The sequence below is a fragment of the Phyllobates terribilis genome, unplaced genomic scaffold (assembly GCF_046119375.1).
Source record: "Phyllobates terribilis strain yellow unplaced genomic scaffold, ASM4611937v1 Scaffold_11__3_contigs__length_659146591, whole genome shotgun sequence".
NCBI classification, from domain to species: Eukaryota; Metazoa; Chordata; class Amphibia; order Anura; family Dendrobatidae; genus Phyllobates; species Phyllobates terribilis.
Genome location: NW_027362771.1, coordinates 440,321,430 through 440,348,163, shown reverse-complemented (window position 1 = coordinate 440,348,163; position 26,734 = coordinate 440,321,430). Strand labels below are relative to the sequence as shown.

At 48.1% G+C, this 26,734-nt stretch overlaps 1 protein-coding gene across 1 annotated transcript in view; it reads right to left on the bottom strand.

The window, feature by feature from the left end:
• LOC141167305 (SCAN domain-containing protein 3-like) overlaps positions 1–26,734 on the bottom strand; it is a 136,748-nt gene that overhangs the window by 59,889 nt on the left and 50,125 nt on the right. The gene's annotated exons all lie outside the window — the stretch shown is intronic.

The following is a 26,734-nucleotide window of genomic DNA, read 5'->3' as shown; positions in this document are numbered from 1 at the left end:
CAACATTCTGGGACAGTTTTCTGAGACCCGCCCAGCTTACAGGCCCTGAGGCATGGGGTACTCTCACAAGGAGTGGAAAGTTTCAAAAGATGGTGAGGGAGTACCTTGCCGACCGGACCAGCGTCCTCCGTGATTCCTCTGTGCCTTTTAATTATTGGGTATCCAAGCTGGACACTTGGAATGAACTCGCTCTGTACGCCTTGGAGGTCCTGTCCTGCCGCTAGCGTGTTATCGGAGCGTGTTTTTAGTGCCGCTGGGGAAATTATAACTGATAAGAGCACTTGCCTGTCAACTGACAATGCTGACAAGCTGACCCTTATCAAAATGAACAAGGGCTGGATTGGGCCAGACTTCTCATCACCACCAAATGACAGCAGAGTAACATAAAGTCAAATCCACTGTGTTATTTCGGGAGGTGTATTCCCATGCACCGCTTCACACCCACACATGGGTATACGCTTCCTCAATTAGGCTTTTTTTTGCTCTTCTCCTTATCCTCAGCCTCCACCACCACTATACCACCAGGGTGACCGTGGTCCGTGTTGCTAGCATTGGAAGTTCCTCCGTCCTAATTTTTGGCAGCTTTTGCTTGGAAGGCATAGGCAAAGACTATGGGAGACCCACTCCCCAATAATGGGAATAATATTTTTAATATGCTGTACTACATGGCTCTTGTAAGGGGCATGAAAACCGTCTTGTTAAGCTACTGCGACCTCCACCACTTTTCCCAGGGGCATTGATATTGTCTTTTTATTCCACTGCAACCTCCACGTCTTTTCCAAGGGGCATTAAAACCGTCTTGTTACGCTAATGCGACCTCCATCACTTTTTCAAGGGGCATTGATATTGTCTTTTTTTTCCACTGCGACCTCCACGTCTCTTCCAAGGGGCATTAAAACCATCTTTTAAGCTACTGCGACCTCCACGTCTCTTCCAAGGGGCATTAAAACCGTCTTGTTAAGCTACTGCGACCTCCACCACTTTTCCCAGGGGCATTAAAACCATCTTATTAAGCTACTGCGACCGCCACCACTTTTCCGAGGGGCATTAAAACCGTCTTGTTAAGCTACTGCGATCTCCACCATTCTTCCAAGGGGCATTAAAACCATCTTGTTAAGCTACTGCGACCTCCACGTCTCTTCCAAGGGCCATTAAAACCGTCTTGTTAAGCTACTGCGACCTCCACGTCTCTTCCAAGGGGCATTAAAACCGTCTTGTTAAGCTACTGCGACCTCCACCACTTTTCCCAGGGGCATTAAAACCATCTTATTAAGCTACTGCGACCTCCACCACTTTTCCGAGGGGCATTAAAACCATCTTGTTAAGCTACTGCGATCTCCACCATTCTTCCAAGGGGCATTAAAACCATCTTGTTAAGCTACTGCGACCTCCACGTCTCTTCCAAGGGCCATTAAAACCGTCTTGTTAAGCTACTGCGACCTCCACGTCTCTTCCAAGGGGCATTAAAACCATATTGTTAAGCTACTGTGACCTCCACCACTTTTCCCAGGGGCATTGATATTGTCTTTTTATTCCACTGCGACCTCCACGTCTCTTCCAAGGGGCATTAAAACCGTCTTGTTAAGCTACTGCGACCTCCACCACTTTTCCCAGGGGCATTAAAACCATCTTGTTAAGCTACTGCGATCTCCACCATTCTTCCAAGGGGCATTAAAACCGTCTTATTAAGCTACTGCGACCTCCACGTCTCTTTCAAGGGGCATTAAAACCGTCTTGTTATGCTACTGCGACCTCCACCACTTTTTCAAGGGGCATTGATATTGTCTTTTTTTTGCACTGCGACCTCCACATCTCTGCCAAGGGGCATTAAAACCGTCTTGTTAAGCTACTGCGACCTCCACCACTTTTCCCAGGGGCATTAAAACCGTCTTGTTAAGCTACTGCGACCTCCACCACTTTTCCCAGGGGCATTTAAACCGTCTTGTTAAGCTACTGCGATATCCACCATTCTTCCAAGGGCCATTAAAATCGTCTTGTTAAGCGACTGCGACCTCCACGTCTCTTCTAAGGGGCATGAAAACCGTCTTAAGCTACTGCGACCTCCACCACTTTTCCCAGTGGCATTAAAACCGTCTTGTTAAGCTACTGCGACCTCCACCATTCTTCCAAGGGGCATTAAAACCATCTTATTAAGCTACTGCGACTAGAGATGAGCGTTGTTCTACTCGAACTGTTCGCCAATCTCAAATTCGAGCTGTTTTGGGCGGTGTTCGAGCCGGTCGGCGAACACGAACAATTTGAGAAAAATTCGGCTGTTCGAGGTTATGTTCGATAACTGTTCGTGCACCAAAATCATAACTGGATTTTTTCTCAGTAATGATGAAAATTAATGTTAATACGCAGTTTGAGTGTACAGCGGGGCGGGGGGAGGGGCAGGGGATGGATCTCTGCAGGAACAATGAAGATCTCCATTTTTTTTTCTCTTTCCCGCATTTGCAGTGGGGAGGTGCAATCTGTCAGCCTATCAGCAGCGCACACACGGAGCGAAGTGCTTTTTTTCACACAAGCAAGGGCATGTGTGATTGGCAGTGTATGTCACATGTCCTTGCCCTATAAGACCAAGCCATTTTCCCCGTCGCCACCATTTTCTCACTGCTGCAGCTGCGTGTTAGACGGCACCGCTGTTGCTGTGTGCGCTATACCTTGTTAATTTCAAGCCAATTTTCGCACAAATATACAGATAGCTTGGGAGTAGGGAATAGTTGTGATTGCAGTCCTTTTAAGGACTAGGTTACAGCATTTCCTACGACTTTTATCAGGCAGGTCTGTGCTCTTAAATAGATAGATTGTGGGAGTAAAGACTAATTGTAATTGGAGTCCTTTTCAGGACTAGGTTACATCAGTTCCTATCAGTTTTTGCCAGGCAGGTCTGTGCCAGTGCTGTGCAAGTTTTTTTCACAGCATTTGGCTGAATCTAGCAAAGCTAATCCTTTTTGGCCTATTGCAGAGTGTGTTAGTCAGTGGAGTAGCCTATCTGTGTTGCAAGATTTACCACCTGTGTATAGAATACCAATTTTTTTACTGCACCTAGTGAAGTAAAATCTTTTGGGCATAGCATCATTCTATTAGTCCATCTATACTGACCTCCATCAGGTTGCAAACTGAATATAATTTTTTTCTGCATCTAGCTCTGAAAAAATATTTGGGCTTCTAGCAGTGTGTGGGACTTGGTCTATTAGTCCATCTATACTGACCTCCATCAGGTTGCAAATTAAAAATAATTTTTTTCTGCATCTAGCTCTGAAAAAATATTTGGGCTTCTAGCGGTGTGTGGGACTTGGTCTATTAGTCCATCTATACTGACCTCCATCAGGTTGCAAATTAAAAATAATTTTTTTCTGCATCTAGCTCTGAAAAAATATTTGGGCTTCTAGCAGTGTGTGGGACTTGGTCTATTAGTCCATCTATACTGACCTCCATCAGGTTGCAAATTAAAAATATTTTTTTTCTTCATTTATCTCTGAAAAAATATTTGGGCTTCTAGCAGCGTGTGGGACTTGTTCTATTAGTCCATCTATACTGACCTCCATCAGGTTGCAAATTAAAAATAATTTTTTTCTGCATCTAGCTCTGAAAAAATATTTGGGCTTCTAGCAGTGTGTGGGACTTGGTCTATTAGTCCATCTATACTGACCTCCATCAAGTTGCAAATTAAAAATATTTTTTTTCTGCATCTAGCTCTGAAAAAATATTTGGGCTTCTAGCAGTGTGTGGGACTTGGTCTATTAGTCCATCTATACTGACCTCCATCAGGTTGCAAATTGAATAAAAAAAATTTCTGCATCTAGCTCTGAAAAAATATTTGGGCTTCTAGCGGTGTGTGGGACTTGGTCTATTAGTCCATCTATACTGACCTCCATCAGGTTGCAAATTAAAAATAATTTTTTTCTGCATCTAGCTCTGAAAAAATATTTGGGCTTCTAGCAGTGTGTGGGACTTGGTCTATTAGTCCATCTATACTGACCTCCATCAGGTTGCAAATTAAAAATAATTTTTTTCTTCATTTATCTCTGAAAAAATATTTGGGCTTCTAGCAGCGTGTGGGACTTGTTCTATTAGTCCATCTATACTGACCTCCATCAGGTTGCAAATTAAAAATAATTTTTTTCTGCATCTAGCTCTGAAAAAATATTTGGGCTTCTAGCAGTGTGTGGGACTTGGTCTATTAGTCCATCTATACTGACCTCCATCAGGTTGCAAATTAAAAATAATTTTTTTCTGCATCTAGCTCTGAAAAAATATTTGGGCTTCTAGCAGTGTGTGGGACTTGGTCTATTAGTCCATCTATACTGACCTCCATCAGGTTGCAAATTGAATAAAAAAATTTTCTGCATCTAGCTCTGAAAAAATATTTGGGCTTCTAGCGGTGTGTGGGACTTGGTCTATTAGTCCATCTATACTGACCTCCATCAGGTTGCAAATTAAAAATAATTTTTTTCTGCATCTAGCTCTGAAAAAATATTTGGGCTTCTAGCAGTGTGTGGGACTTGGTCTATTAGTCCATCTATACTGACCTCCATCAGGTTGCAAATTAAAAATAATTTTTTTCTTCATTTAGCTCTGAAAAAATATTTGGGCTTCTAGCAGTGTGTGGGACTTGTTATATTAGTCCTTCTATACTGACCTCCAGCAGGTTGCAAATTGAATATAATTTTTTTCTGCATCTAGCTCTGAAAAAATATTTGGGCTTCTAGCGGTGTGTGGGACTTGGTCTATTAGTCCATCTATACTGACCTCCATCAGGTTGCAAATTAAAAATAATTTTTTTCTGCATCTAGCCCAGCCAATAGTTTTGGCCTAATACCACAGTTTGGCCACTCAGCTCTGCTCGGTTACCATCCATTGTTTTTTTGTGCAAACAACTCCAGAGTTGTGAATTAGTTAACCACCAAAATGAGTGGAAAAAGGCCTGCTGCTGGTGGAAAGGGGAATAGGCGTGTTGGGAAGGGGAAAAAAGGTTGTGTCCGTGGGGTAGGTGCAGAAGAAAGACCATCTTCCAGCCAAACTAAAATGTCTACTTCTTTTAGCGGACAATGTGATAAGATCCCTTTCTTACGGCCACGCCAATCGCTACAAATTCCAGATGAGGCACAAAAACAGCAGGTGCTTCAACGGATATCAAGTGCTCCTTTAAGTGGGCTCTCCTCCACATCAACTTCAACATCACAAATACTCCAGTCCTCAAAGGTGTCACCCAAATCGCACTTGCTTCCTCACAGCTCCCAAATCTCCAGCTGCCCGTCTGAGTATGAGGTAGAACAGATGGTTGAGTCTGCAGAGCTGTTTACTCATACTATAGCCTGGGAATCAGAGGTCGACTCCAGCGCTTCTGTGAATCCAGACGAGGAAATGATCTGCACTGATGCCCAGAATCTTTATGAGTCGGATCCAGGACCAGACGCAGAAGGTTCTGACCATAATGTAGACCCTCATTCCCAAACTGTAACTCCTGTTGGTGGAGACAATGAGGAAGACGATGATAAGACTCAAATACCTGATTGGAGCGACAACTTTAGTTTTTTGTCAGGGCAGGAACAGGTTGGCTCTGAGGACGACGGGTGTGATAACGCACAGGGTGATGATGATGAGGTCGGAGATCCCACTTACTGTCAACCCACAGTCAGCCAAGAGATGAGGTCAGCAGAGGAGGTGGAGGAAGATGCTAGTGACGACGAGGTCAGGTTGCGCCTTCCTGGACAGAGACGTAGTACTGGAAGCACGTCAACAACTGCATCCTCAAACACAACTCTGCCTCTCACCACAAGTCGTGGTGGCTCTTCAGGTCGCATGGGTGCTAAGCCTTGCATAGCCTGGGCATTTTTTCAGATCGATAAAGATGACCCAACTCGTGTTATCTGTAACATTTGTCAGCAAAAGCTAAGTAGAGGCCAAAAAATACATAGTTTGAGTACTTCATGCATGAACCGGCACATGGACATGAAGCATAAGTTGCAGTGGGAAGCTCAGTGTGCTACAATGCGGTCTAGCCGGCCGGGCCAACCACCGTCTGCCATATCTTGTGCATCCGCGGCCTCTTCATCCTCTGTGACTGGGGGGACAGCAGTCACACCTGTTTTGGGGCGCAGACCTGCCACCTCTTTACCCGCAACAGCCAGCGTGATTGGCAGGTCATCATTTTCTTTGGAGGTGGTAACACCAGCTGGTCTTGAGCGCTGTCCGACATCGATAGCACCACCTTTGGATCAAGGCAACCTAACATGTCCGCCTGCATCTTCCTCACAGACCGGCAGTTTGCCGGGGACACCCTTATCAACCCCGTCTAAGCACAATAGCCAGCCCTCGGTCCCTCAGATGTGGACAAGTAAAAGACCATTTCCTCCTAGCCATGAGAAAGCTAAGAGGTTGAATTTCACCATCTGCAAGCTCTTGGCTACAGAAATGCTGCCTTTCCGCCTGGTGGACACAGAGGATTTTCGAGACCTTATGTCCGTCGCAGTGCCCCAGTACCAGATGCCCAGTCGGCACTACTTCTCAAAGAAAGGTGTGCCTGCGCTCCACCAGCATGTCGCACACAACATCACCGCTTCTTTGAGAAACTCTGTGTGTGACAGGGTGCATTTCACCACAGACACTTGGACGAGTAGGCATGGACAGGGGCGTTACATGTCGCTGACTGGGCACTGGGTAACTATGGTGACAGCAGGACAAGGGGCTGCTGTCCAAGTCTTGCCGTCCCCACGAGTTGTGCGTCAATCCTCTTTATGTCATTTTTCCTCCACTGCTTCTGCCTCCTCAACCTCCTCTCGGTCTTCCACCTGCACCCAAAGCCTGTCTGGTCATGCCACAAGCTTTCTAACTGCGCAGAAGGGATCCTGCACACCTCCTTACTATGCTGGCAGTAGGGCTCAACGTCATCAGGCGGTTTTTACATTGAAATGTCTGGGAAATGTGAGTCACACAGCTGAGGAGTTGTGGTCAGCTCTGGAGAACCAATTTCATGAATGGTTGTCTCCACTGGACCTGAAACCAGGGAAGGCCGTGTGCGACAATGCTGCAAACCTGGGTGCGGCCCTTCGCCGGGGCAATGTCACACACGTGCCTTGTATGGCTCACGTGTTGAACCTGGTTGTCCAGCAATTTTTAGCCCACTATCCCAGACTAGATGGCCTTCTGCAGAGGGCACGGTCGCTGTGTGCTCACTTCCGCCGTTCGCATCCCGCAGCTCAGCGACTTACATCTCTACAGAAGTCGTTGGGCCTGCCACTTCACCGGCTAAAATGCGATGTGCCTACCCGGTGGAATTCAACTCTGCACATGTTGCAGCGACTGTGGCAGCACCGACAAGCCCTGGTGCAATACGTTCTGACGTATAGCCTGGGCCAACGAGATTCAGAGGTGGGGCAAATCACGCTGGAGGAGTGGTCTCAGATCAGGGACCTATGCACCCTTCTGCACAGTTTTGAAATGGCGACGAAGATGTTTAGTGCTGACGATGCCATTATCAGCATGACTATTCCGGTGATTTACATGCTGGAGCACATGTTAAACAGAATTCGGAGTCAGGTGGTGGCACAAGAGGAGGTGGAGGAAGTAGAGGAGGAGGAGTTGTATGCGGAAGGGCTAACATCTGCAAGGTCCAGACGGTCGGCAGCACCAGGGCGGCAGGCATGTGAGGGTGGGGGAGATGATTTTACCAGGGCGCATGGTAGCAGCCAAACTAGTGAGGAAGGTGCAGGAGCCCAGGAAGAAGTGGAGGACGAACTGATGGAAGACTCATCAGATGAGGGAGACCTTGATCACATTTCTGTTGTGCGAGGTTGGGGGGAGAGGACAGAGGAAGGAAGCATGATTGTTACCTCGCCACCAACACAACAGGGACTTGGTGCTCCTGGATGCGCAACACACATGAGTGCCTTCTTGCTGCACTACCTGCAACATGACCCTCGAATTGTGAGAATTAGAAATAATCCTGACTACTGGGTTGCCACACTGTTAGATCCCCGGTACAAAAGTAAATTTGCAGAAATTATTCCTGCCATAGAAAGGGATGCACGCATGCAGGAGTATCAGCAGAGACTGTTGCAGAATCTTACATGTGCTTTTCCACAAAATACCAGTGGTGCACGTAGTGAATCTCACAGTTCCAACTTGCCAACCGTGGTCTGTATGGAATTGTTCAATAAAGGGCCCAAAATTAAGATAACATAGATGGGAGAGGTCTCTATGAATAGGAATTCCTAAGTATTTGATACCCTGTGAGGGCCAGGCAAAGGGAAAGTTGGACTGGATGGAATCCTATATGGATTTAGGGAGGGAGACATTGAGGGCCTCAGACTTCGCTGCATTGATTTTAAAATTTTACCATGTAACAAAGTGATCTATTTCAGCCATAACAGCAGGGATGGATATATGTGATTGAGTGATATATACTAGGACATCATCAGCAAATAGAAAGCACTTGTACTCGGTGCCTCCCACCTCAATCCACCTAATATTGGGGTTATGGCGAATTGATGAGAGCAGGTGCTCCGTCACTAGGATGTATAAGAGAGGGGACAGAGGACATCCCTGCCTTGTCCCATTGGTGATTGTGAAAGGTGATGAAAATGTTCTGACGCACCCCCTGGGCCTTGGGACACCCGGAGCCGGACCCTTTTTGGTGGATGCTGGTGGTTGTAGTCTTCGTGGCGGCGATCCGGTTCCGTGGCTCAGGGCGGTCAAACCAGTGGCGGAACTATTTATGTGGTTTTGATGTTTAAATGTCCGACTACGCCACCCGTGGATTGCGGTCAGAGTGAACCGCCGCTACAGGGCAGACCGCTAAGGCTGGTGTTGTGGGTGCAGCAGAGCGTAGCATAACTCCCCACGGGAGGAGTATAGCCTCAGGGCAGTGTATGCGGAGGATGGGGGTGATGGTGCAGGGCAGCAGCAGTAACGACACGGAGTCAGTGATGCAGTTCAGGGCCTTTACTCACAGTTCTTATTATCCAGACCACGTCTGCAGGTAACGGCTGCCCACGTCGTACTGTGCTCACCAGGTGAGGGGCTCAGACAACTCCCAGATAACTTTGGAGCGCTTCACAGGATCCCCTTTGTGTGTCCTTTGTCTGGCCTTTCTTACCAACACTTCTGTCCGGCTGCCTCGGGCCTCCTCTTGGTAAACTTGGCGCCAGTTTCCCTGACCCTATGTGGTGCCTTCCTAGCGGGTGGAGCAAGGGGCTGCGCCACATAAAATGTCAGAGCCTCCGGTTTCTAGCTGAGGGTCGTTTCCTGCCTCCACTAGTTCGGGGACCGGTCTCCCCCTTTGGCCTGACCCCTCCACGCAGGTGGATTCGGGCGTGCGGTGGCGACTCGCCCGTCCGCACCCCTGGTATCCCTTCATTCCTCGTTCCTGGAGCCTTCTCCGCTCCTCTTCCTTCCTTCTCCCTCTTGCAGGCCTGGGCCTCTGTTACTAGGCCCGCCTCCGGAGCAGAGCTCATGCAGAGCCCCTGCTCCCTGCCACTTCTGCTCAGACTTCTCTGCACTGAACTAAGATGGTGCCCACCTTTTATACTCCCTTCTCAATGCACCCAGGAACTGCTTCCTCCCTGCTCCTGCACTGCAGGGTTCCCCTTCCTCAGTGTTCCCTCCCCCCACTCCAGCCAGGGACAGGGACTGTCGTGCCCATCTCAGGGGCATATTGGTCGCCCTGCCCCACGGCAATGTGGTGTAATGCATGCAGGTGTCGGGTCCTGATCCACACTCCATCCTTATCTGAGAGTGAGATATCACACCTCTGGGTGAGGTGCAATACGTCTGTAGCAACCGAGCCCTCGGTGCTACAGTTCCATTTATCTTCAGCCTAGGTGACGTATTGTGATACAGGGCCGTGATTTTGGCTATAAAAGGGTCCCCTAGACCCCTACCCCAAGCTTTTTAAGAGAATCATATATGGCGTGCCAGGAGACTCTATGGAATGCTTTCTCAGCATCCAACGAGAGTATCTACTTACAAATTTTTAACTGCATCTAGCCCAGGAAATACTTTGTGCCTAGTAGCAGTGTCTGCTAGTCAGCGGATTATCCCGGCTGTTAAGCAAGCTACACCACCTGTAGTTTGGACACTTAATTTTTTCAAAGGAAATGCTTCGGGACCACGGGATACTTAGTGAAGAGCATCAGGAGGCACCCCAAGGCATAGGGGCTGGGACTGGCACTAGGATGCCTTGCGGTGGACAGCCGAGCTCGATCCTTATAAAAGCTTTTTAACTGCAGCAGCTTTAGTGGACGCTACTGGAGCTGGAATTACGCGGCTGCTGGCATGAGACTTGCCCTCCAATAGATCCTTGTAAATGGATTTAAAGTGTATTCATTCAAATTAGAAGGACAATTTAAATTAAAAAGCTTAGAGCTGCCTCCACCACAGGGGGGCTCTCTCGACCCACCAGCGGACAGGCACCAGTATTGGGAGAGGGGGGCTGGCCGTCAGGGTTCACCGCGGCTCTGGCACAAACCCGGCGACACGGAGGTGGCACGGGCAGGAGCGGACTGGCCGTCTCGGCTTCTCACTTTTTGGATTTTAGAAGGGCATGACATGCCTATATCTGTGTCTCCCCCTCCTTTTACTCCTCCACCTCTTTTCTTTTCGCATGACTATATGTACTTGTCACTTTTCCATGTGTTAGTTGTGTCTTCTGAGCAGTTTGTCAGCTTTTGGACACCTTTGAAGGTGTTTTCTATGTGTTTCTATGTGTTTTTGTTTGCCTGCCATTGGTTTTAACGGTGTTCGAAGGTGTTCGACGAACAGTTCGACGAACAGTTCGGCGAACACACGGGTGTTCGACGAACCGAACCGAACTCGAACACTACGGGGGTGGCTCAACACTAACTGCGACCTCCACGTCTCTTCCAAGGGGCATTAAAACCGTCTTGTTAAGCTACTGCGATCTCCACCACTTTTCCCAGGGGCATTGATATTATCTTTTTATTCCACTGCAACCTCCACGTCTCTTCAATGTGGCATTAATACCGTCTTGTTAAGCTACTGCTACCTCCACCACTTTTCCCAGGGGCATTAAAACCGTCTTGTTAAGCTACTACGACCTGCACCATTCTTCCAAGGGGCATTAATACCGTCTTGTTAAGCTACTGCGACCTCCACCATTCTTACAAGGGGCATTAAAACCGTCTTGTTAAGCTACTGCGACCTCCACCACTTTTCCCAGGGGCATTAAAACCGTCTTGTGAAGCTACTGCGACCTCCACCATTCTTCCAAGGGGCATTAAAACCGTCTTATTAAGCTACTGCGACCTCCACGTCTCTTCCAAGGGGCATTAACACCTTCTTGTTAAGCTACTGCAACCTCCACGTCTCTTCTAAGGGGCATGAAAACCGTCTTAAGCTACTGCGACCTCCACCACTTTTCCCAGGGGCATTAAAACCGTCTTGTTAAGCTACTGCGACCTCCACCATTCTTCCAAGGGGCAACAAAACCATCTTATTAAGCTACTGCGACCTCCACGTCTCTTCCAAGGGGCATTAAAACCGTCTTGTTAAGCTACTGCGATCTCCACCACTTTTCCCAGGGGCATTGATATTGTCTTTTTATTCCACTGCGACCTCCACGTCTCTTCCATGGGGCATTAAAACCGTCTTGTTAAGCTACTGCTACCCCCACCACTTTTCCCAGGGGCATTAAAACCGTCTTGTTAAGCTACTGCGACCTACACCATTCTTCCAAGGGGCATTAATACCGTCTTGTTAAGCTACTGCGACCTCCACCATTCTTCCAAGGGGCATTCAAACCGTCTTGTTAAGCTACTGCGACCTCCACGTCTCTTCCAAGGGGCATTAAAACCGTCTTGTTAAGCTACTGCGACCTCCACGTCTCTTCCAAGGGGCATTATAACTGTCTTGTTAAGCTACTGCAACCTCCACCACTTTTCCAAGGGGTATTAAAACAGTCTTGTTAAGCTACTGCGACCTCCACCACTTTTTCAAGGGGCATTGATATTGTCTTTTTATTCCACTGCGACCTCCACCACTTTCCCAGGGGCATTAAAACCGTCTTGTTAAGCTACTGCGACCTCCACCACTTTTCCCAGGGGCATTAAAACCGTCTTATTCAGCTACTGCGACCTCCACCGTTCTTCCAAGGGGCATTAAAACCATCTTGCTAAACTACTGCGACCTCCACGTCTCTTCCAAGGGGCATGAAAACCGTCTTGTTAAGCTACTGCGACCTCCACCACTTTTCCCATGGGCATTGATATTGTCTTTTTATTCCACTGCAACCTCCACCACTTTTACCAGGGGCTTTGATATTGTCTTTTTATTCCACTGCGACCTCCACGTCTCTTCCAAGGGGCATTAAAACCGTCTTGTAAAGCTACTGCGACCTCCACCACTTTCCCCAGGGGCATTAAAACCGTCTTGTTAAGCTACTGCGACCTCCACCACTTTTTCAAGGGGCATTAATATTGTCTTTTTATTCCACTGCGACCTCCACCACTTTTTCCAGGGGCATTAAAACCGTCTTGTTAAGCTACTGCGACCTCGACCATTCTTCCAAGGGGCATTAAAACCGTCTTGTTAAGCTACTGTGACCTCCACCATTCTTCCAAGAGGCATTAAAACCGTCTTATTAAGCTACTGCGACCTCCACCATTCTTCCAAGGGGTATTAAAATCGTCTTATTAAGCTACTGCGACCTCCACCATTCTTCCAAGGGGTATTAAAACCGTCTTGTTAAGCTACTGCGACCTCCACCACTTTTCCCAGGGGCATTGATATTGTCTTTTTATTCCACTGCGAACTCCACCATTCTTCCAACGGGTATTGCATTTCTTCCTAATTTTAGTCAGCTTTTCCTTTTCAATGCATAGGCGAACACTAAGGGAGACCCACTCCCCAATAATGGGTAGAAGGTTTTTAATATGCTGTAATCCCCATCTGTTTCAAGGGGCATTGCAGTTCCTCATAATTTTTGGAAAGCCTTCCATTCACTGCTTAGGCCAACAGTGCACAGGAGACCCAGTCGCTATAAATGGAAAAAACGGTTTAGTTAAGGCCCTCTGACCTCCATGTCACTTCCAAGGGGCATTGGAGTGGCTCGAAATTTTTGGTAGGCATTGCACTCACTGCATGCCCTATAACTGTGTAGCCGAACTGCTACTTTTGTTACAGAAACATATCCTACAAGACATGTGTGGTTGACTGGCCTGATATTGATGTGAATGGTCCCTGTTCCTCCTGCTCTTTCTCCTTTGCCACCACCTCCTCCATCATTCATCACCTGAAGCTTTGTTTTAACGGGAGTCATAGAACTGGGATAGTAGCAGGAAAACATCCAGCAATACTTGGAGGAGGTAGGATATGCACCAAAACGCTGACCACCTCAGGCCTAGCCGCTACTACATACATGCGCTTGCATTCCAAGAAAACAAAGCAGATGCTAACTTCTATCATCATCATCATGCTCCTCACCATGGCACTCTCAACTCCCCTGAAGGAGAAGCCAGGGCCCACCGGAGGAGTCTGGTTCTCTGGTTGGCTCGTCTAATGCTGCCCTAAAGCAGGCCAGGTTAAGAAAAGTGTGGGGGGGATGTTCCAAGGATAAATAGGGGCGTCTGGGGACCGTTTATGGACACCCGGCCGCCCCCAGACGGCTGGGGACCGTGTGTGGGCACCCTGCCGCGGGGCGGCTGGGGACCGAGTATGGACACCCGGCCGCTGGGCGGTTGGGGACTGAGTATGGATACCAGGCCGCCGACACAGCCATGACATGGTGGCCGGCGTCTGCCTCCACATGCCTAAAAGGCCCAATTTCAAGTGCAAGCAAGCTAGCAGTATGGTATTGCAGCCTGGGGGTGGGTGGGTGGCAGGTTGCACACTTACGCTTGCATTCCAAGAAAACAAAGCAGATGCTAACTTCTATCAACATCATGCTCCTCACCTTGGCACTCTCAACTCACCTGATGGAGAAGCCAGGGCCCACCGGAGGAGTCTGGTTCTCTGGTGGGCTCTTCCAATGCTGCCCTAAAGCAGGCCAGGCTAAGAAAAGTGTGGGGGGAAGTTCCAAGGATAAATAGGGGCGGCTGGGGACCGTTTATGGACACCCGGCCGCCCCCAGGCGGCTGGGGACCGTGTGTGGGCACCCGGCCCCCAGGCGGCTGGGGACCTTGTGTGGACACCCGGCCGTGGGGCTGCTGGGGACCGAGCGTGGACACCCGGCCACTGGGCGGCTGGGGACTGAGTATGGATACCTCGCTGCCAAAGCAGCCATGAGGTAGTGGCCAGCTTCGGCCTCCTCCAAACTAAAAGGCCCCATTTCAAGTGCAAGCTAGCAGTAGGGTGGCATGCTGCATACTTGCGCTTGCATTGCAAAGAATGGGGGAGGTACAATTGAACACTGCCCTGGGACAAGGACTTGCACGGGGATAGTTGCAAGTCTGCATCTTCTGATGCGGCAAGGATCACTTCTGATGTGCACACTTTTAGGCAGTGACCTGGGTGTCAGAGATACTTCCAGGGGTCTTCCCCATGCTGTTCCCATGTATTTTCAGCACTGTATGCATGTGTCACACAGCACATGGCCAGATAAGATTGTAAAATGTTAAAATGACATTTCCCGGTGAATGCATTTGTCACGGTTGAAAGCAATACAAAAGTGCAAAAACGCATAAAAAATGCTACTTGTGAACATAGCCCAAGGTGTGGAGGAGTATTTTTGGTTATTTATTTTACCTTATACACAAGTCTTTACCCTGGAAAGGAAGTTCCTTAACATATTTCACAGTTAAACCGTTTCAGTTTCGTTTTTGAACGTTTTATTGTGAGCCCGTAAAAGTGGCTTAATACCTCAGACCACGTTGTTGACAGCAGTGACCTGGGGGTCAGAAATGCTTCCTGGGGCAATGCCCATGCTGTCCCCATGTCTTTTGAGCACTGTCACTATCGTTTTGGGCACTTTTTAGGCTTTCTACAGACTGCCGGGGGTGCCGCCGCAAAAATGCTCGGGTCTCCCATAGACTAACATTGGGCTCGTTGCTCGCTTCGAGCACCCGAGTATCACGGTGAGCTCGGCCCGAGCTTCGAGCACCCGAGCATTTTAGTGCTCGCTCAACACTAATAATTAGTTAATATGTAACCCACCATTCCAAGTATAAATTGTACTGCACCACTGCATCCCCACTAACTTTAAATAGACACTTTCCCCACCTAATAAATATATAAATGAATTAGAACCTGTACTCTTTCCCCCAATTCATTACCAGTCACACTCCGTCATCCTCAACGCCCCCCACTCTGTACCTCGCTCTCACCTGATTCATTATATTTACATGCCCCCTCCGCCCCAATTCATTATGTCATGTCCTTTCTCTCCCCCACCCCCACACTGTATTCATCATCATTTGCTCCCCCTCACTCCCAATTCATCATTTGTTCTCCCCACTCCCAATTCATCATGTGCTGTCCCCACCCCCACTCTCCATTCATCATGTGCTCTCCCCACCCCCACTCCCCATTCATCATGTGCTGTCCCCACCCCCACTCTCCATTCATCATGGGCTCTCCCCACCTCCACTCCCCATTCATCATTTGCTCCACCACTGCCAATTTATGTGCTCTTCCCACTCCCAGTTCATCATGTCTCTCCCCACCCCCCACTCCTAGTTCATCATGTGCTCTCCCCACTCCCAGTTCATCATGTGCTCTCCCCACTCCCAGTTCATCATGTGCTCTCCCCACCCCTCGCTTCCAATTCATGTGCTCTCCCCACCCCCCCACTTACAGTTCAACATGCGCTCTCCCCACCCCCACTTACCATTCATCGTGCGTTCTATCCACCCCCCACTTACCGTTCATCATGCGCTCTCCACACACCCCACTTACAGTTCATCATGTGCTCTCCCAGTTCACCATGTGCTCTCCCCACCCCCCACTCCCAGTTCATCATGCGCTCTCCCCACCCCCCACTCCCAGTTCATCATGTGCTCTCCCCACTAGTGATGAGCGAGCACTAAAACCCTCGGGTACTCGTTGCTCGGGTTGAGCAAATTGGAATACTCGGGTGCTCGACCCGAGCAACGAGCCCAATGTAAGTCTATGGGAAACTAGTATTTTTCAGGCGGCTCCCCCCGGCGGTCTGCAGAGGGCCTAAAAATTGCCCAAATCGACGGGAACAGTGCTCAAATGACATGGGAACAGCATGGGGAAGACCCCTGGAAACATTTCTGACTCCCAGGTCACTGCTGTCAACAACGTTTTACGGACTCACAATAAAACATACAAAAACGAAACCAAAATGGATTTTCCTGAGAAATATGTTAAGAAACATCCTTTCCAGGGTAATGACTTGTTTATAAGGCAAAATAAATAACCAAAACCAAAACTACTCCTCCACACCTTGGGCTATGTTCACACGTAGCATTTTTGATGCGTTTTGCACTTTTGCATTGCTTTCAACCAAGACAAATGCATTCACTGGGAAATGTCATTTTAATATTTTACAACCTTATCTGGCCATGTGGTGTGTGACACATCATCAGACACATGCATACAGTCCTGAAAAGACATGGGAACAGCATGGAGAAGACCTCTGGAAGCATTTCTGACTCCCAGGTCACTGCCTAAAAGTGTGCCCATCATACGTGATCCTTGGCGCATGCGAAGATGCCTCCCGCCATGCACCTGTCGTTGCAGACTTGAAACAATCACCGTCCACGTCCTTGTCCCAGTGCAGCGTTCAGTTGTCTCTACCCCATTCCTTGGAATGCAAGTGCAAGTATGCAGCCAGCCACCCACCCACAGGCTGCAATACTATACTGACAAATTTTTGACAGCTGCTTGCACTTGAAATGTGGCCTTTTAGGCTCGTGGAGGCGGAAACTATCCACAATCTTATGGCGGCGACCGAGTATCTGTACTCGGTCCCCAGCCGCCACTATTTTTCCCAGTATCGTCTCCGCCTTCCACAAGCACGGGTCCCACAACATTACCTGTTCCCTCCCCAGTACACTTACTGAGAAGGACCGCATAACCACAAATACGTGGACAGGTGAATGTGGCCAGGGACGGTACGGAGCCAGTCCACACCTTTTTTTGCTGAGTTGTATTTCACCACAGCCATATTCTTTAGCTTGGCGAAAGGACTTGGGAAACCATATCTACCCAGCTGTCATTTCTCCCAGGAAGTCGTCTAAAACTGCTTTCACTTGAAATGTGGCCTCTTAGGCTCGTGGAGGTGGAAGCTTTTCATAACCTCATGCCGGCGGCGGTTAGGTGTCCATACTTGGTCCAGCCACCACTATTTCTCCCGGTATCGTCTCTGCCTTCCACAAGCATGGGTCCCACAAAAATTACCCGTGCTCTCCCCAGTGCACTTACTAGGAAGGACCGCCTAACCACAAACACGTGGACAGGTGAATGTGGCCAGGAAAGGTATGGAGCCAGTCCACAACTTTTTTTGCTGAGAGTTGTATTTGCAGCTTGTTGCAGAAGCAATGGCAGCCCGTCCAACATCAACTCGCACTTGTTGGTGGTGCTTTGACACGCAAACATCTTTCTTTGCTCATTTAATTTCATGACTACAGAGTTGGGCAATGGCCTGATCTGCAATGCGGTTTGAGAAATAACATGCATAAGCACGTCCGATCCACATTAGGAATGCATCCATAGAGTGTCCGGGAACGTTCCCCCACACTTTTCTTAGCCAGGGATGCTTCTCGGCAGGAATGGACGGACCCACCAGAAAACCAGAGACTCCTCCGGTGGGCCCTGGCTTCTCCTTCAGGAGAGTTCATAGTGCCGAGGTGAGGCCATGATGATGATAGAGACCACCATCTGCTTAGTTTTCTGTTATTTGGAATGCAAGCACAAGTATGCAGTCAGCCACCCACCCACAGGCCGCAATACTAAACTGCCAGATTTCTGGGCCGCTGCTTGCACTTGAAATGTGGCCTTTTAGGCTCGTGGAGGCAGAAGCTGTCCACAATCTTATGGCGGCGACGACCGGGTATCCATACCCGGTACCCAGCCGCCACTATTTTTCCCGTTATTGTCTCCACCTTCCACAAGCACGGGTCCCACAACATTTCCCGTGCCCTCCCCAGTGCACTCACTGGGAAAGACCGCCTAACCACAAACACGTGGACAGGTGAACGTGGCCAGGGACGGTACTGCGCCAGTCCACAGCTTTTTTTGCTGAGATGTATTTCACCACAGCCATATTCTTTAGCTCGGTGAAAGGACTGGCATAGAGGGGAACCGTATCTACTCCGGCTGTCATTTCTCCGTCACCTGGTTCCGCCCATTGTCACACACCACCATGCCTGGCTGCATGTTCAGCGGTGAGAGCTGAACAACTGCAGCGCTGGGCGGTTTGTCACCTAAGCATTAAGCATGTTATCTTCAGCACAGCCTGTTGCCGCTTGGCCAAGGCAGTGCTGCAGTACTGTAGTACTGTCAGCTTGTGACTGATGTCATTTCGGAGATGGAGGAGGAGGTGCAGGAGCTGAACAATGTGATTACATTGAGGTTAAATTGGCGATGCTGTTTTTTATACTAAAGAAAGATCCTATTGTTTTGGGTTCTTTTACGTTATTTTTTAAGACAAATGCTTTCACCAGGGAATGTCATTTTAACATTTTACAACCTGATCTGGCAGTGTGGTGTGTGACACATCATCAGACACATCCGGTTTCATTTATGATGGAGGGACTCTGAAAGTCATAAAGCCTATTTTTATAGGGCCATCAGACAACCCTTACTATTCTTAAAAGGCCAGCAGTCGGCCCTCACTATTGTTAGAGAGCCATCAGCCGACTATATTTTGTTGTTCCCATTATTAACAAGTGGGTCTCCTATACTGTTATTGCATATGCAGTGACTGCAAGGGCTGCCAAAAATTTGGACGCAACCCAATACCCCTTTGAAGAGACATAGAGGAGCGGTGGAAGCTGTAGCTGACTTTCTAAAATGGGCACACAAGCGGTGTACTTTAACAAGCAGATCCGGCAGCTCCGGGTATGATTTGAGAAACCTCTGAACCACAAGGTTAAGCACATGGGCCAGGCATAGTACGTGTGTGAGCTGGCCTCGCCTCAGAGCCGCCACCAGGTTCCGGCCATTGTCACACATGACCATGCCTGGCTGTAGGTTCAGCGTTGTGAGCCACAGATCTGCTTGCTCTTTCAGAGCTGTCCAAAACTCTTCAGCATTGTGCGGTTTGTCAACTAAGCATATTAGCTTCAGCACAGCCTGTTGCCGCTTGGCCGAGGCAGTGCTTCCAGCTTGTGACTGATGTGGTCATTTCGGAGATGGAGGCTGAAGAGGAGGAGGAGGCTGAGGAGAATGAGGTGCAGGAGCTTTAAACTGTGGGGGCAACATTGATTGACCTAGGGCCCGCAATCCTTGGCGTCTGGAGGACGTGTTCCGTCCCACGGTCCAACTGGGTCCCTGCTTCCACTATGTTAACTCAGTGTGCCGTCAGCGAGATGTACTGTCCCTGCTCACAAGCACTTGTCCACATGTCCGTAGTTAGGTGGACTTTCCCGGTAACTGCGTTGCTGAGGGCACGGCTAATATTTTGGGACACGTGCTTGTGTAATGCGGGGACGGCACACCGGGAGAAATAGTGGCGGCTGGGGACCAAGTACCGAGGGACGGCCGCCGCCATCAGGTTGTGGAATGCTTCCGTCTCCACGAGCCTAAAAGGTAACATTTTGAGCGCAAGCAGTCGTGAAATGTGGGAATTTAGTAATGTGACCTGTGGGGCGTTGGCTGCGTATTTGCGCTTGCGCTCCAAGGTCTGGGGTATGGACAACTGAACGCTGCGCTGGAACAAGGACGTGGACATGCTTCCTGATGCTGCTACTTGAGAGTGTGCAACAACAGGTGCAGGGCAGGAGGCGTCTTCACATGCACCATGGACAGGGGATTGGCTTGCATGCATACACAACAGCGGAAGAAGCAATGGTGCCACCCGCAGACACTGTTCCTGGACCCTGGGGTTCGGCCCACAAAGTCGGGTGCTTTGCTGCCATGTGCCTGATCATGCTGGTGGTGGTCAGGCTGGTCGTTTTATCACCCCTGCTGATGCTTGCCTGGCAGGTGGTGCAAATGGCCTTTTTGGGGTTATCGGCAGAGTCTTTAAAAAACAACCAGACTCGGGAAGACCTAACAGTTGTACTGACAACTTCCTTCGTGTTGGTGTTACGGGGAACGGTTGCCTGCCTTCTTTCTGCAGCCACCACACTGCTTTTTCCTGCCTGTTTGAGTGCTCTGCCTCCCTCCCCCTGTGTGCTGCTGTCCTCGCTCTGCATGTCCTCCTGCCAGGTTGGGTCAGTTACTATATCATCCACCACCTCATCTTCCACCTCTGCACTCTGGTCCTCCTCCTGACTTTCTGGCAATTGTATCTCATCATTGTCCACCTCTTGTGACACTTTCCCACCGTCTCCTTCATGTGACCGTGGCTGCTCAAATATTTGGGCATTGCTACATGTGATCTCCTCTTGCCCCGTTTCAAGTGGACCGTGCGAGAGGCCCGAATCTATAAATGGGAAAGTGAACCGCTCTTCGGAGTGTCCAAGTGTGGGATCAGTTGTCTCTGGGCACTCGGCATGGTGGGTGGAAGGTTCAGGGTGAGGAATATGCGGTCCAGACTTACAGCTACTGAGACTTGACCAATAACCTTTTCACACTGCTTTGTGTGCAATAGTGCTGTTCTGCGGTCCCCTATTAATTGGGACAGGAAGGTCGAGTGAGAAGATGTGGGTGTTGGCCATGGCCTTGGCCTCTGCATGCACCATCATCACCATCACGTCCAGTTCCCCGTCCCTTGCCACGTGCCTTGCCCATTTTAAATGGAGGACAATATCTTCCACGCTCACAACAAATGACTGAATTTGGAGCGAACTTATATGTGATCCGTGTGACGGACAAACCACAGTTTTAAATACCTGGCCTGTAGGTAACTATTTTGAACAGCAAACTGGTGTCAATTGTTCCACTGACACACAAACAAATTTTTAATAGAGGTCAGAAATGGCAGTATTTTCTGAAAACGTATATGTGATCCGTGTGACGAAGAAAAGTTTTAAATAGCTGGACTTTTAGCACTGTAATATGGAAAGGACCTGGCTGTATTCTGCAGTGCCAACAAGCAAATGGCGCAGAAAAATGGTGTTCTCTGGATTGCTTTTTGAGCAAATAATGAGGATTAAGATCCAAAAAAAATTATTCCTGGCCTCTGAGACCTGGACCTATTTCTAGAAATATCTAACAGCAGCAGCAGACAAAACTGGAATGGAGCCTCTTGTGATATGTGCACTGCACTCTGCTATATACACTGCCTGCCTGCCTTTATACACTGCCTGCCTGATATCTCTGCAGATGGATTAGTCCTCAGAAGTACTGTTTGTTGAGATGGATATGTGTCTCTAATATAGTTTGGTACACCTACACTAACTAGAAACAAGCAAATCTCTCCCTAGCTCAGCAGCACCTCTCCCTACACTGTCTGATTCCTGAGTAACTGTGACGAGCATGTTGTTGATATAGACCTTATGATGCTGTGCTGCCAGCCAATCACTGTAATGCCTCAGCCAACATGGCTACGGCATTACAGTGAGTGGCAGGCAATCCCTGCATGTTCATTGGCGCTCTAAAGAGCGCCAAACATGCAGGGAGGAGACCCGAGCTCCCGCCGAGCAACCCCGGAAATACTCGGCGAGCGCCGAGCATCTCGAGCAGTGAGATGCTCGGGCGAGCACCGAGCAGTAGCGAACATGCTCGCTCATCACTACTCCCCACCCCTCACTCCTAATTCATCATGTGCTCTCCCCACCCCCCACTTGCAGTTCATCATGTGCTCTCCCAGTTCACCATGTGCTCTCCCCACCCCTAGTTCATCATGTGCTCTCCCCACCCCCCCAAGACAATTTAATTCTGTTACAAAAAAAAAGTTTACATACTTACATCTCATACGATCCCCTGCAGTTCTACTTCTGAGCTAGTATATGACGGCCGTACTCGATTATGTCATCGTGTATGCGCCGCAGGGCCGGCATTAGGGCAGGGCAGACTAGGCATCTGCCTAGGGCCCCCACTCCCTTGGGGGCCCCCAGCTGCTACAACAAGAGCTTCACTGATAATAGCATTATCAGTGAAACTTCCGATGTAGAGACTGGTTGAGGACCTGTAGTGACATCACGATCATGTAACCGTGACATCACGATCATGTAACCATGACGTCACTCTAGGCCTTGTAGTCTGAAGAGCTTCAAGACCTTTCCTGAGACAGGAGCATCAGCCACTTAACCTCCCCCATCTGAGGGATAGAAGCGCTCATTGGCCAGTGCTCCTGTCCTCCTGCAAGAGCCTGAGGGGGAAGGGGAGGGAGAGACACCTGCACCTACCCAGCTGAGCTGCCAGATAAGTTCTCCTGTGTCCACCTGTGTGTGCTGTGCTGCTCCTGAGCCTCCTCCTGTCAACCTCCTCCTGCCCATGTCAGCCTCCTCCTGTCAACCTCCTCCTGCCCATGTCAGCCTCCTGCTGTCAGTCTCCTCCTGCCCTTGCCAGCCTCCTTCAGCCCCTGTCAGCCTCCTTCAGTCAGCCTCCACATGCCAGCCTCCTCCTGCCCCTGCCCGTCATCCTCCTCCCGTTCCTGTTAGCCTCCTCCTGTTCCTGTCAGCCTCCTCCTGTTTCTGCCAGCCTCCTCCTGTCCACCTCCTCCTGCCCATGTTATCCGCCTCCTGTCAGTCTACCCCTGCCCCTGTCAGCCTCCTCTTTCCCCTGCCTGCCTCCTCTTTCCCCTGCCAGCCTCCCCTTGCCCCTGCCAGCCTTCTGCTGCCCGTCAGCCTCCATCTGCCTCTGTCAGCCTCCTTCAGTCAGACAGCCTCCCCCTGTCAGCCACCTGCCCCTGTCAGCCTCTTCCTGCCCCTGTCAGCCTCTTCCTGCCCCTGTCAGCCTCCTCCTGCTACTGCCAAACTCCCCCTGCCAGCCTCCTCCTCCCCTGGCCAGCCTCCTCCTGTCAGCTTCCTCTTGCCCATTGGCCTGCCCCTATCAACCTCCTCCTCCTGCCCCTGTCAGCCTCTTCCTGCCCCCTATCATCCTCCTCCTGCTCCTGTCAGTCTCCTCCTGCTCCTGTCAGCCTCCTCCTGCTCCTGTCAGCCTCCTCCTGCTCCTGCCAGCCTCCTCCTGTCAGCCTCCTCCTGCTCCTTCCAGCCTCCTCCTGTCAGCCTCTTCCTGCTCCTGCCAGCCTCCTCCTGTCAGCCTCCTGCTCCTGCCAGCCTCCTTCTGCCAGCCTCCTCCTGCCCCTGTCAGCCTTCTCCTTCCCCTGAAAGCCTCCTCCTGCTCCTGTCAGCCTCCTGCCCGTTAGCCTACTTGTGGGAAAAATTAACGTTTTTATTGGTATTCAGGCACGTGATATTTTTTGATCGCTTTCTATTTCAATTTTTGGAAGGCAGAATAAACAAGAAACAACAATTCAGGAATTGTTTTTTTTTTTTTTTTTTTTTATGCCATTCCGTGTGTGGCAAAATTGATAAGGCAGCTTTATTATTCAGGTCAGTACGTTTACAGCGGTACTACATTTATATCTTTTTATGTTTTGGCACTTTTACACAATATAAACTTTTATCGGAAAAAAAAAATTTTTGCATTGATTTATTCTGAAAGTTATAACTTTTTTATTTTTCAACTAATGGAGCTGTATGGCAGCATGTTTTTTGCAGGACAAGATGACGTTTTCAGTGGTACCATTTTTATTTACATTTGTTTTTTGATAACCTTTTATTCCACTTATTGTTCGGTATGATGCCTTCGTTTTTTTTGTTATTTTTTTACCGTGTTCACTAAAGGGGTTAACTAGTGGAACAGTTTTATAGGTCAGGTCGTTTTTTTTGTTTTATTTTTTCAGAATATTTATTTATGGGTGAAACACACAAGGACACAGTAAAACAAACGTATAAAAATACTCTGTTGTAAAAAAGTAACAGTAAACTGCAAGTGCTAGTAAAAGGTGATAAAAAACAGGGTATTTAGTTGACACGTTTTTTGCAAAAAATGTATACTAAGCCGCTCTACCAACGTCAAGGTAACCCAGATCAGAGCAGTCCCTATCTGCCATTACCTACTAGATCTTCTCATATAGGTACCATACACTGATCATGTGTATGGTACCTATATGAGAAGATCTAGTAGGTAATGTCCATGTGGACACGCTGCAGAGGACGGCATTTTATGTGCATGGCCCACAAGGGAGGGGTGGAGACCTCCCTAATCTTGCAATTTTTATATGTTTGTTTCACTGTGTCCTTGTGTGTTTCAGTCTTTTGGTGGTGTGAACACTGTCCTACAGACTTGTTCACTGTGTGCATGGCCCATGTGTTTGTATTCTATTTATTTATGGGTACAATATATATATTTTTTTGGATTATTTTTTTTATATTTTATATTTTTACAAATTTTTTTTCACTTTTTTACTTTGTCCCACTATGGGACTTTCATTTTTTTGCAGACTGATCGGTTGTACAGTATAGGGATGCAGGAGCTTCACCATGCTATGCGGGCTGTTAGTGCTGCACTGCAAGCAAGTATGTTTGATCTTGTACTGGACATGATCAAACTAGCTTGCTAGTGCATGGTGACCCGGATGTCGTCCCTCTGCTCGCTCGCTAAATGCTGCGATCGCAGCATTTATGGGGTTAAAGTGCCAGGAGTGGTGCGGGCACCACTCCAGGCACTGAGTGGCGGGTGTCAGCTGTCAAAATCAGCTGACACCCAACGGCGATCGTGCCCGCACCGCCTCTGTGCGGGCGTGATCAGTGAGACGTAATAATATGTACTTGGTCATTAAGGCCCAGAGACGTATTATTACGCCTCATGTCAGAAAGGGGCTAAAAACAAAATTTTTTTATTATGAATTCATTGAAAGGCAAAAAAGAGAAAAAAATGTGTGACTGTCCCTGGGGACTGTACTTAGTTACTCCATTAGATCTGACACGTTTCAAACTAGGTATTTCTTATTCATAGTCTGGCATGTTTCCATGTTACAAGAAAATGTCTTAAATAGTAAAAAAAAATGGGGGGGGAAATTACATACCAAAGATGGGAAAAAAAAGGGGAAAGGGATGGAAAGAAAGAAGAAAAGGTAAAATATTCAATAAACCCTAGTATATATACATGAGGTCTGTTTTAATATTCATACCCTTTGGTATTCTAGAGTCTAACTTAAAAATCAACATAGCTTCTTTTTGATGTAGGATCCGAGTTCTATCATCTCCCCTTTTGGGTGGAGGGACTTTCTCAAAAGCATTAAATCTAAGAGTGCTGACATCACCCTCGTGGTGATTTACAAAGTGTTGGGAAGCATCTGACAAGCTGCGGGTTTTTTGTTCTGGGCATCATAAATATGTTCGGAGATGCATCTCTGTAACGCTCTTGTTGTACAACCAACATATTGCATGTTGCACTTAGTGCATGTAATGGCATATACTATGTAGGTGCTGCCACAATTGATAAAATAATCAATTTTATACTCTTTACCATCAGCAGAGGATACGCTAGTTTTAGTATTAAACATTTACATTCACAATTCGCAAGATTTTTGTCCACATATATAGGACCCAGTGGTGGATCACCAATTTCTCCCGTTTGCACCATTTTTTTTACCTTTATTCGTGAGGTCACTAGGGGAAACGTAATTAACAATGGTTGTACTACGTTTAGCGAAAATTTACACCTTTTCTGCAAAATATTTTTGAGTGCTTCATCCATATGTAAAATAAGTAAAATTCTCTTTATAATGTTCACAATCTGATAATAATTAGTACTGTATCGAGTAGGAAAAATTATTGGTTTGTCAACCATATAGGTTGTATTATTATTATTACTTTTTTGAGATAAATAATCTCTTGTCTTTTGATTAGCAATTTTTTTAGCTCTGTTTAAAATATGAGCAAAATAACCGCGTTTGCGGAAACATGAATCAATATTTGAGCATTCTGTCATATATTTGCTTTCAAACGTGCAACACCTTTTTGCTCTAACATATTCACCAAGTGGTAGGTTGTGAATAATATGTCTTGGATGACAACTGGTAGCAAACGAAAGAGTTCCCAGCAGTGGGTTTCCTATAAAGTTCACATTAAGGCTAAGTGGCCACGATGCAGAAATTCTGCATATTTTTTCCGCTTCTCCCTGGCAGGAAGAACGCATGCGGATTTTACATGCGTTTTTCCTGCCAGGTAGAAGCGTTTGTCAAGCGTCTTTGCATGCATTTCTGCATGAGGGTTATCAAGCGCTTTTCCAAGCTGTTTTAGCATCACTTGGAAAAGTGCTTGATAACTTGGTCACACTATATAAATCCATGCAACCGGCATGGATTTATATAGTGTGACCAAGTAATAGTTAAAAAAAAGAATAAAAATGGTAAAAAATAAAGATTATACTCACCTTCCGATGTCCCCCCGGTGTTTTCTTCACTGCATCCGGTGTGTTGTATCGTTCGCGGTGGTGTGAAGGACCTGCGATGACGTCATGTGACAGGTCACGCAACCGCCGACGTCAGCGGTCGCGTGACCTGTCACATGACTCAATGACATCATGGCAGGTTCTTCACACCACAGCGACCGATACAACAGACCAGACGAAGCGGAGAAAACACCGGGGGACATCGGAAGGTAAGTATAATCTTTATTTTTTATTTTAAATTCTTTTTTTAACCGGTACTATTGTACCCGAGTCTGGAGGACAGTCTTCTCTTCTC